This window comes from Pelophylax lessonae (assembly GCF_965119305.1).
Source record: "Pelophylax lessonae genome assembly, chromosome: 1".
Lineage (NCBI taxonomy): Eukaryota > Metazoa > Chordata > Amphibia > Anura > Ranidae > Pelophylax > Pelophylax lessonae.
Window position 1 is genome coordinate 730,110,711 of NC_138768.1, and position 11,357 is coordinate 730,122,067.

Here is an 11,357-nt window from a genome sequence, read left to right on the forward strand (position 1 = left end):
GTCAAACCTGGACATTTCTAGGACATTTCTATTTGCAAATACAGTAAATGCATGTAATTTTTCAATGGTGCCATTCAAACTGAGTGTTTACCTGCATTTAGGTACAGTCAGTTTAGTTACATTTCCACTGTGAATGAAGCCTAAGCTTGAGATTTTGTCTTGGTACTTACAGCGTGCCGTTATGACTTAAAGTGGAAGTAAACCCTCCTATTGTTTTCAGCCAACGAAGCTGCCATCTTGGCCTCTGTTTAATCTTCAACTGCCATGATGCTGTACATGTGATCCTTTATGACACCAGCCATTGAATGGTTTGACAGTTTGGTTGAGAGCACAACCAATGTGACAGTTACTTTCCCAGCATGTTACGGGAATGTAACTGTTTTTTGAAACTGTTTAATCGATGGGTTTACTTTCACTGTAAAGTGATACTAAGCACACACTGTTTAATTTACATTGTCCCTTCTATTTCTGTATGTGGATGATGGCAGTATAATTATTTTAATTAAAAAAAAAAAAAATAATTAAGTACCTTCTTCCTAATCAATATACAGCTGTCACAAGACCCAGCTCTTTCCCAGCTGGGTCTTCAAGAAAATATAAGCAGGAGGAGCCTTTAGTCCTCTGCTGCTGGTCACATGTTCAAAATAAAAAACAGCCTTTGTAATACAGAACAAAAATAAATTGTTAATATCAATAAACTGTTTTAATTTGACATACACATTTATATTTAAAATTAAATTTTTATTTTGTGGAAATAACATGGTGTGGGCAGATTGCTGACAGCCACAGGCTGTGACACGCCCCTCCAGCCTGTTTCTTAGAATAAGAGGAGGGTGAAGCCACCATTAATCTACATGTAATATCCAGCCCCCATGTGTTTAGTTAGTTAGTAGGCATAGAGGAGGAGGAAGGGAGTGGGCTGTCATTTACCACTGTGTTTACGCCCACACATAGACACAGCATAGAAATTCACTGAAAACTGAGCATGTGCAGAGTTGCCACTACAGCTGCAAAATCCCTAGCTGAATTGGGGGACATGGACAGAATGGGGAGATAGAGAACAGCAGGATCAACCAAGTTTTCTATAGAATACAGAAAACCAATTTCATAGTTGTCTCTCAAGAGAATGTTGTATTTAAGTAAAAAGTGAAATTTATTTAGAAAGAATATAGGTGTTGGCAAAAATCATCATATCCATATTAACATATAATCATGAACTTGGGAATATCATGAATGATACAATACAGTCACAGGTAAAAAGCAGAGTCCAACACGTTTCAAAACGTTGTCTAGTACAGAAATCTTCCTCAGGGAATCTGCATATATTCCTGAAAAGCATAATTAAATGTAAATTATAAGTCCCAGGAGAGGACAGAAAATATATACATTTTACAGTATTGGTTTTACATTGAAACAAGTATTTATTTGCATCTGCGACAACATATTACCCCAAGTTTACCATAAAAACCTCTTCTGGTTTGCCAGGGGTGCCTCCAAAACACCCTCCTGTGAGGTACCACCCCATGGGGAAAGAGGGCCCCCCAACAGTTGGAAACAGAGCTAAAAAAGAAAAACAGAAAAAGAAAAGGAGAAAAAGAAGAGAAAAAAATAAAACATACAGAAATAGTGAGTATCCCTCAGGGGACCTGGATCTTTTGAACCTACATTACACTATATTGAAGGGGGTTTCTTTCTCTTTGCCACCATGATCCATAGGGTGAGCGACACTGAGGCAATACTACACATCCCTAGGGATGATACGCCGCTGGTCTCATTGGACACTGTGACTCCAGGTTCCACTCTGAACGGTACCTATCTTTTTGCTTTGGAATAGCCATTTATAGTAGATATGTTTATACATACAACAGTGCATACTCCTTTTGCCTTATATTTATGATGATACGCTGATACGACTGCTTGTGGAAGAGAATTCTACATCCTTACCGCTCTTACAGTGAAGAACCCCTTACGCATTTTAAAGTTAAACCGCCTTTCCTCTAGTTTTAGTGAGTGGCCACGTGTCTTATTGTATTTCCTTACTCTGAATAGTTTGTCGCCAGTACAGTATTTGTACATTGATATCATATCCCCCCTCAAACGTCTCTTCTCTAGAGAGAATAAGAGAGAATAGGTTCAGTGCTTGTAGTCTTTCCTCATAGCTGATGTCCTCCATTCCCCTAATTATTTTTGTTGCCCTTCTCTGGACTCTTTCCAATTCCAGCACATCCTTCCTGAGGACCGGTGCCCAGAACTGGACAGTATACTCCAGATGTGGCCAGACCAGAGTCTTGTAGAGCGGGAGAAAAATCTCTTTATTTCTGGAGTGAATCCCCTTTTTTATACATCCCAGTATTCTGTTGGCTTTGCTTGCAGCTGCTTGGCATTGCATGCCACTGCCAAGCCTGTTGTCTACCAGTACCCCCAAGTCTTTTTCCATCCTAGACTCCCCCAGAGGTTCCCCCCCTAGTGAGTAGCTTGCTTTCTGGTTTCTGGCCCCCAAGTACATTACTTTACATTTTTCAACATTAAACCTCATCTGCCATGTAGTTGCCCACCCCGTTATTTTGTTCAGGTCCGCTTGTAAGGTTTCCACATCCTGCATAGAAGATATTGGCAAGCTTAGTTTAGTATCATCCGCAAATACTGAGATTGTACTAGATATCCCCTCCTCTAGATAATTTATGAATAAATTAAACAGGATTGGTCCCAGGACCGAACCCTGGGGGACCCCACTTTCCACACCCGCCCAATCCGAGTACTCCCCGTTAATCATCACCCTCTGGACTCTCCCCTGGAGCCAGTTCTCTATCCAGGTACTCACCTTATGGTCCATACCTACCTTCCTTAGTTTGTACAGTAAGCGTTTGTGGGGAACGGTGTCAAAGGCCTTTGCAAAGTCCAGATACACCACATCCACAGGCTTACCTTTATCTAGGTGGCAGCTCACTTCATCGTAGAAGGTAAGTAGATTGGTTTGGCAAGAACGATTTTTCATAAATCCATGCTGATTACTACTAATAATACTGTTTTCATGACTAAAGTCTTGTATGTGGTCCCTTAACATCCCCTCCAAAATCTTGCAGACTACAGATGTTAGGCTGACAGGTCTATAGTTACCCGGGATACACCTCGGCCCCTTTTTAAATATTGGTACTACGTTGGCCTTTTTCCAATCGGCTGGCACCATACCTGTCTGTAAACTATCCTTAAAGATCAAGAATAATGGTCTGCAATCACCTGGCTGAGCTATTTAGGAACCCTTGGGTGCATGCCATCCGGTCCCGGTGATTTATTTATGTTAAGTTTCTCAAGTTTAGTTCTAAGTCTATCTTCTGTTAGCCATGGCGGCACTTCCTGAGGTGTGTTGTTTAGTTTGGCCTTACAAGCTGGGTTCGTGTAGCCCCCCGATTCTTTTGTGAAGACTGAAGAGAAGAAATTATTTAACACTTCCACCTTTTCCCTGTCCTCAGTGGCCATATTTCCTTTGTCATCTTTTATGGGGCCAATGTGTTCTCGCTTTCTTACTGTTTATATACTTAAAGAACTTCTTGGGGTTCTTTTTACTCTCTTCCGCTATATGTCTCTCGTGTTCTATTTTAGCCGCCCTGATTTCATCTTTACATTTCTTATTACACTCTTTGTAATGCTTAAATGCTGCCAATGACCCCTCAGCCTTGTATTTTTTGAAAGCCTTTCCTTTAGCACTAATATGCATTTTTATGTTGGAGTTTAGCCACCCAGGGTTTAATTTTGCTCTTTTAAATTTATTTCCCTTTGGAATGCACTGGCCAACCCCCTTGTTAAGTATGCTCTTGAAGCACTCCCATTTTTCCTCCGTGTTCTTTGTTCCCAGGGTTCTATCCCATTTGATATTTTCTAGCAGCGAGCGCAGTTTTGGGAAATTGGCTCAATTGAAATTCAGTGTCCTTATATTACCCCTCTGCTTCCTATAACTGTAATTAATACTGAAACTTATTGACCTATGGTCACTGTTTCCTAAGTTGCCCCGTATTTCTATATCCGTGAGCAGGTCTGTATTGTTGGTAATCAGTAGGTCAAGTACCGCATTGTTTCTTGTCGGTGCATTCACCATCTGACCCATGAAATTGTCCTGCAAGATATTTAGGAACTGCCTAGCCTTGGCTGAGTGTGCGGTTCCTTCTGCCCAGTCTATATCTGGATAATTAAAGTCCCCCATTATAATGACATTTCCCATCCTTGCTGCCAATCCTATCTGTAAAATTAGGTCCACCTCCCCCTCCTCCCTCAGGTTGGGGGGCTTATAGCATACGCCCAATATTACCTTCCCCACCGTGCCTTCCCTTTGAAGCGCTACCCATAGGGATTCTGCCTCGTCCTTAGCTCCATTATTAATACCATCCCTCATATTTACCTGTATACTGTTCTTAATATATAGACATACCCCTCCTCCTTTTTTACCTTCTCTATCCCTGCGATAAAGGGAATACCCCTGAATGGTCGCCATCCAGTCATGGGAGCTGTCAAACCAAGTCTCAGTTATCCCCACAAAATCTAAGTCCTCCTCAAACATCAGCAGCTCTAGCTCTCCCATCTTGTTGGCCAGGCTTCTGGCATTGGTATACAAACCTCTTAATTTTGACTGGTTACACCTATCCTCATTTGTTGTTTTTAGGCTGCTCTCATGATTTTTCCCCATACCCATCCTGGGTATAGGAGCTCAGAACACCCTACCGCTAGTTCCCCCTATTTCTGCCCTCTGAAACTTGCTTTCCCCTGGCTAATTCTACATCTGTACCCCCCCCCCCCCATCACCTAGTTTAAAAGCCCCTCTAACTTTTTGGCCATCCTCGCACCCAGTACGGCTGCACCCTCCCCATTTAGGTGCAATCCGTCCCTACCAAAGAGCCGGTGGCCGACTGAGAAGTCGGCCCAGTTCTCTAGGAACCCGAAACCCTCCTTACTACACCAGCTCCTCAGCCACTTGTTAACTTCCCTAATCTCCCGCTGCCTCTCTGGTGTGGCTCTCAGGGATGTTAGCATTTGCCAGTGACTTATGTAAGTCTTTAGCTGACACTCTAGGATTCTTCTTCACCTTATTGAGCAGTCTGTGCTGTGCTCTTGCAGTCATCTTTCCAGGACGGCCACTCCTAGGGAGGGTAGCAGCAGTGCTGAAATTTCTCCATTTATAGAAAATTTGTCTTACCGTGGACTGATAAACAGCAAGGCTTTTGGAGATACTTTTATAACCCTTTCCAGCTTTATGCAAGTCAACAATTCTTAATTGTAGGTCTTCTGAGAGCTCTTTTGTGCGAGGCATCATTCACATCAGGCAATGCTTCTTATGAAAAGCAAACTCAGAACTGGTGTGTGTTTTTTTATAGGGCAGGGCAGTTGTAACCAAGACCTCCAATCTCATCTCATTGATTGGACTCCAGTTGGCTGACATCTCACTCCAATTAGCTCTTGGAGATGTCATTAGTCTAGGGGTTCACATACTTTTTCCACCTGCACTGTGAATGTTTACATGGAGTGTTCAATAAAAACATGCCAACATTTCATTCTTTGTGTGTTATTAGTTTAAGCACACTGTGATTGTCTATTATTGTGACTTAGATCAGGGACCCACAAACTACGGCCCTCCAGCTGTTGCAGAACTATACATCCCATGAGGCATTGTAAAACTCTGACATGCCCAGACATGACTAGGCATGATGGGAATTGTAGTTCCCGGACAACTGGAAGGCCGTAGTTTGAAGACCCTTGACTTAGATGATGATCAGATCACATTTTATAACCAATTTGTTCAGAAACCCATATCATTCCAAAGGGTTCACATATTTTTTCTTGCAGCTGTGTATATATATATATAAATATATATATACATACATACATACATACATACATATACATATACATACATATATATATATATATATATATATAACTTTGTGGTGTACACCGCACTATTTGATCTCAACAAACTGTAAAAAGCAAAAATCTCTCTCCCTGCCAATGTATTTATTAACTATAGAATTCCACTTAAAAATAGCCCGCTGGCCAAGGGAATCAAACCCACAACCCCCCAATTAGCAAGGCTGGTGTTCTACCAGCTACACCACCGTCAAGCACACTTAGGTTGAACACACTTTCCCTGCCTAACTAACTCCTATCTCACCCTACACACAGTGGATGAGATAAAAGTTAGGGAGAGTGTGTTTAGCTTAAGCAGGCTCAACAGTGGCGTAGATGGTAGAATACCAGGCTGTGGTGTGATTTATGGCCAGCAGGTGATTTATTGAGGTCATGATAATGTAGGAACTTGAAGTTTCTACAAAGAAGCCCATTTATTCATCATTCGACGAACGAGCGAACAGCCAATGTTCAAGTCAAACTTACGTTCGACACGAAGCATATCCTTATTGTCTAGATTTAAACTATATTGTTCTAGTTTGCTGTTGCTTGTATAACCTTGTCTACATAACCTTAGACTTCCCCTGTTTATAGGCCACTTACAGGGAACTCTAGAATGACCTAAAAAGAAACTTTTTTTTTTTTTTATGTCGTACAGCATAGGCTTAAATGGCAATTGATTTTGTTCAAGGTCAGAGCAGCATATTGCAGAAAAAAAGCCAACACCTTTAGTGCTATACTTAAGTGTCCCTCACACTGCTTATTAGCAAACAGGGTCACAACGGAGCATATGTCACCCCACAATGAGATTTCTTATTTTTATTTTGTTGGTAAAAGCAGAAAATCTCATTAATATACTGCTGTGCTTGTGCACAAAAATATCTTTCATCATCTTTCCTCCAAACTGTATCCAGATATGATGCTTTAGTAGATATTATTCTGCAGCTATAAATATTCTATTGACTCCACGATTGCTATGTCTCAGGTGTATTTTGCTGGAATCCAGGTACAATATGATATTTCTACATTCAGAGTAGGTAATTCAATCTGGATCATCCCTGCTCTTTTTGTGCTATTACTGTCAGTTCACACATATTTTGCAATTCTGCCTGAGCTCTTTCCAACTACATCATTGCCATTGTGAATTTTGTCAGGCTACTTTTACCAGAGGCCTGAATGTAGATTCATCTGAAAGGGGAGATCAGAATATCCTTTGAATTAATGGAAGGTTAAGAGTATAGGTATTTGATTGTTTCCCAGCATTTCTCTTTAAAAACGATAAATCAGTGAGTTGCTATGCCTCTTTAGAAAATGGAGCTGGGATACAAAGAAAAAAGAGCAAAGCACAGAGGCAGCACTCTCAACAGGCAACAAACCTCATAGGTTAATGGTGGAGTCCTTCACTGGGTGCGCTGGCTTCAATGGCCTCCAGCCACAAACAGAGCTTTCTTTTGTTGGTATTTGATCACCTGTACCGATTTTTATTTTTGCGCTATAAACAAAAAAAGAGCGTTTATTTTGAAAAAATAACAATATTCCCCCCCCCCCCCCCCAAAAAATGTAAAAATCAAATTTTTTTTTTACATTTTTGGCCAATTTGTTTTCTGCTACCTATGTTTGGTAAAAAAAATCACAATAAGCGTATTTTGATTGGTTTGCGCAAAAGTTATTGCGTTTACTAACTAAGGGAAAGATTTCTGTCATTTTTTTTTTTTTTTAACGAGTAATGGCGGCGATCTGCGTTTTTTCTTGCGGGACTGCGACATTGCGGCGGACAGATCGGACCCTTGACTGACATGTTGGACACTTTTGGGGTACCAGTGACATTACTACAGTAATCAGTGCTATAAATATGCACTGTTACTGTAAAAATGACACTGGCAGGGAAGGGGTTAATTTTATTGGAGAGGGAGGGGTTAATGTATGCCTGGTGCTTACTAACGTGTGTGGGGGGAGGTGACTGAGTGACACAGGGACAGATCGCATGTTCAGCTATGCTGAACCCTGCAATCTGTCACTGTTTGTCACTCAGGAGATCCGCCCGCTCTGTTTACACAAGCGGGTGGATCTCCAAACTCGATTTCCCGACGATCGGGGAAGAGCAGCGGCAATCGCCGCCGCTCCTCCCCTGGCCCGACTCCCGCTGTGACTGAAAACAGCGGGAGCGCGCCTCCGACGGCGCGCGAGCGCTGCCTACAGGGGGAGGAGTTCAGCGATGTAGGTCTACGTCGCTGGACGGAATCCAGCCACTTTGCCGCAGTACAGTCAACGTGACTGGTCGGCAAGTGGTTAATATGAATAAAAGTTAGGCATTGCTGCTTATACTGTCCACCAGAGATTCACAACTGGAAGCCATTGGTCACTCTAAAATAGGGAATTTCAGAACAAGGGCCTCTATAGTAGAATCAACACAAAATTATTTTATTGAAAGCTAAAAATTTTAAAAGATTGAACACAGTTTTTAAAATCACATACTAAAGCATATAGGACATTTTGGTAATTCGGTTTAGAGCTACCCTAATTGTTCTTATATTCTTATTAGGGTTGATTTTAAAGGGGTTGTAAAGGCAGAAGTTTTTTTTTATCTTATTGCATTTAGCAGCCCCCCTCAGCCCCCCCCCCCAATACTTACCTGAGTCCATCTTTATCCAGTGATGTTGCAGGAGTTTCTCATCTGCCTGGGACTCCCCTCCTCATTAGCTGAGACAGCAGCGCAGCGCAATTGGCTCCCGCCGCTGTCGATCAAAGTCAATCAGCCAATCAGGGGAGAGAGGGGGCAGGCTGTGTCGCAGCTCCGGGTCTGAATAGACACAGGGAGCTGTGACTCCGCTCGGGTGCTCCCATATCAAGCTGCTTGCTGTGGCGGTGGGAACCGAGAAGAGGAGGATCCAGGCTGTTCTGTGCAAATCCAACTGCACAGAACAGGTAAGTATAACATGTTTGTTATTTAAAGAAAAAAACAAGACTTTACAGCCAATTTAAACTAGTATTCTCTGCAACCTGGAATTAAATCTCTCCAGTCACTATCCCGTGCCAAATGTATTGCATTTTGAAATCACTTATTTATGCTGTTATTTTGAGGTGATCAGATACGTCTACTGATCCCTGATATTCATGTCCTCCTCCAGGAACACCCTTACATACCCTCAAAATTGTCCACTGCAGTATATTTGAATCAGGGGCGTAACTAGATCTTTCAGGGCCAGGTGCAAGAAATCATGAAGGCCCCCCCCACCCCAACACTGCCCTAAAACTCCTTCAAGACCCTCAACCTCTCACAGGCTTGTAAGGCCCCCTGGACACCGATGGGGTACATACAAAAAAAACCTACTGTATATATATATATATATATACTTTATATATAATATTCTTTCATTAAAGGGAATGTGAACCTCAACAATCAATTTCTTTGATTTGCCTCCTTAGGATCGTTAAAATCAGACCTGGGGAATGGGACCAGTAATAGTGCTGGTGGGGAAAGGGGGAGTATGGGATCAGTGGCAGGACTGGTGGCGAGGGGGGAATGGGACCAGTAATAGTGCTGGTGGGGAAAGGGGGGTATGGGATCAGTGGCAGGACTGGTGGGGAGGGGGGAATGGGAACAGTGATAGTGCTGGTGGGGAAAGGGGGTATGGGATCAGTGGCAGGACTGGTGGGGATGGGAGAATGGGAACAGTAATAGTGCTGGTGGACTAAAGAAACACCTCCAAATTCACCCATAAAAGGCAAACAATTGCAGAGTGACCCTATGCGCTCAGGAGTATAGGACACATATAACACAATGCTGCTACTTATATAGAAGTAATTATAGGTAATGAAATCATGCATAAATGTTGTAATATGAATTAGATCACACAATACAAAATAGAAAATTTCAGTAGCGCAGAAATGGTGGTACCTCCTAGCCACCTTTAGGGCTCTTTCACACGGGCGGTCCGATCACATCCGCCTGTCATTTTTTTAGGCAGATCTGATCGGATACCCCATTCAGCCCTATGGAGCAGCGGATGTCAGCAGTGACATGTCCGCTGACACCCACTGCCATCCGCATCCGATCCTGTCCGTGAAATCCGGACGGACGGAAACCCTATTTTCCATCCGTCCTGGGGATCGGATCGGATGGGATCGGATGAGAGCGGACAGGCGGTCCGCTCTCACCCGATTCCCCATAGAGAGCAGCGGGGCTCTGACACCTCCCTATCCGCACACAGAGCGGAGATGGAGCTGTCATCTGCCTGCTCAGTGAGGATTGGCGGATCGATCCCCGCTGAGCAGAGCACGGTCCGGACCGTGTGAAAGGGGCCTTACGTGTTTAAAGTAAATTGGGAAAACCGACTATAATATAATAACAGAATTACTGCATACTTCAGCTTAAAATCATTTAAAAGTCCTTAAAAGTCCATAAACTCAAATGGGCAATAACTTGAAGCACACACACGTACATATATCTACACGCATATAAACACACACACATACATACATGCACGCACATACATACACACACATACATACACACACATACAGTACACACATACAGTACACACACATACAGTACACACAAATACATACATGCACACACATACATATATAGATGCACATATGCACACGCATACATACATACACTCACACATACATACACACACACACATACACACACATACATACACACACACACATACATACACACACATACATTCATACATACATACACACACATACATACATACATACATAAATGCACATACATACAGAAAGCCTTTTTAAAAAACGAGAGAGGACTGTACCTTCCTGCCAGGTATTACACTGTAGGGGGAGGCAGAGAGCACAGCACACACTCTGCTTTCACTTTCCATTGCTTCCAATGTTATGTGAGATCAGCTCCGTCGGGAAGATCGGGGAGCTCTCGGTCTCAGCTTCGCTTGGTGCTCCACCTCTCAATACATACAGGGGGCCCTCTCAGGCCCCCTGTAGCATGGGGCCCGGTCGCCATGGCAACCCCTGCGACCCCTGTACGTCCGCCCCTGATTTGAATATATTTGCAATCTCACTAGCATCTAGTGGGAAACAAAGTCCCTCTAGTGACTATTCTTATCGTGATATATGCCATTCCTCCTGCTATTCCATCTAACAGTAACTGTGCATTGAGGCTTGTGTAAGCTTTTTATTGGTCCCTCTTTTATGTCACATCTCTCTAACAATCTCTAGATAGCAGCTGCTAAAACTCTTTGTAAAAACTTTACCTTCTTTAACTTACTTCCTAACTCCTTTCCCCAATAACTGCAACTATTTTTTCTATTGGATGAGTAATAGCCATAATTAAATAATTCCAGCCAACTGGGAGAGGGGATGATGTTGTTGTATCCAGACTGAACACAGAAAGCCTTTTAGGCATCGTTGATTATTACTAGGTATGGAATGCTTTATAGCTATGACGTGAAAGAAGGAACAATAAAGAGCTTGCAGTT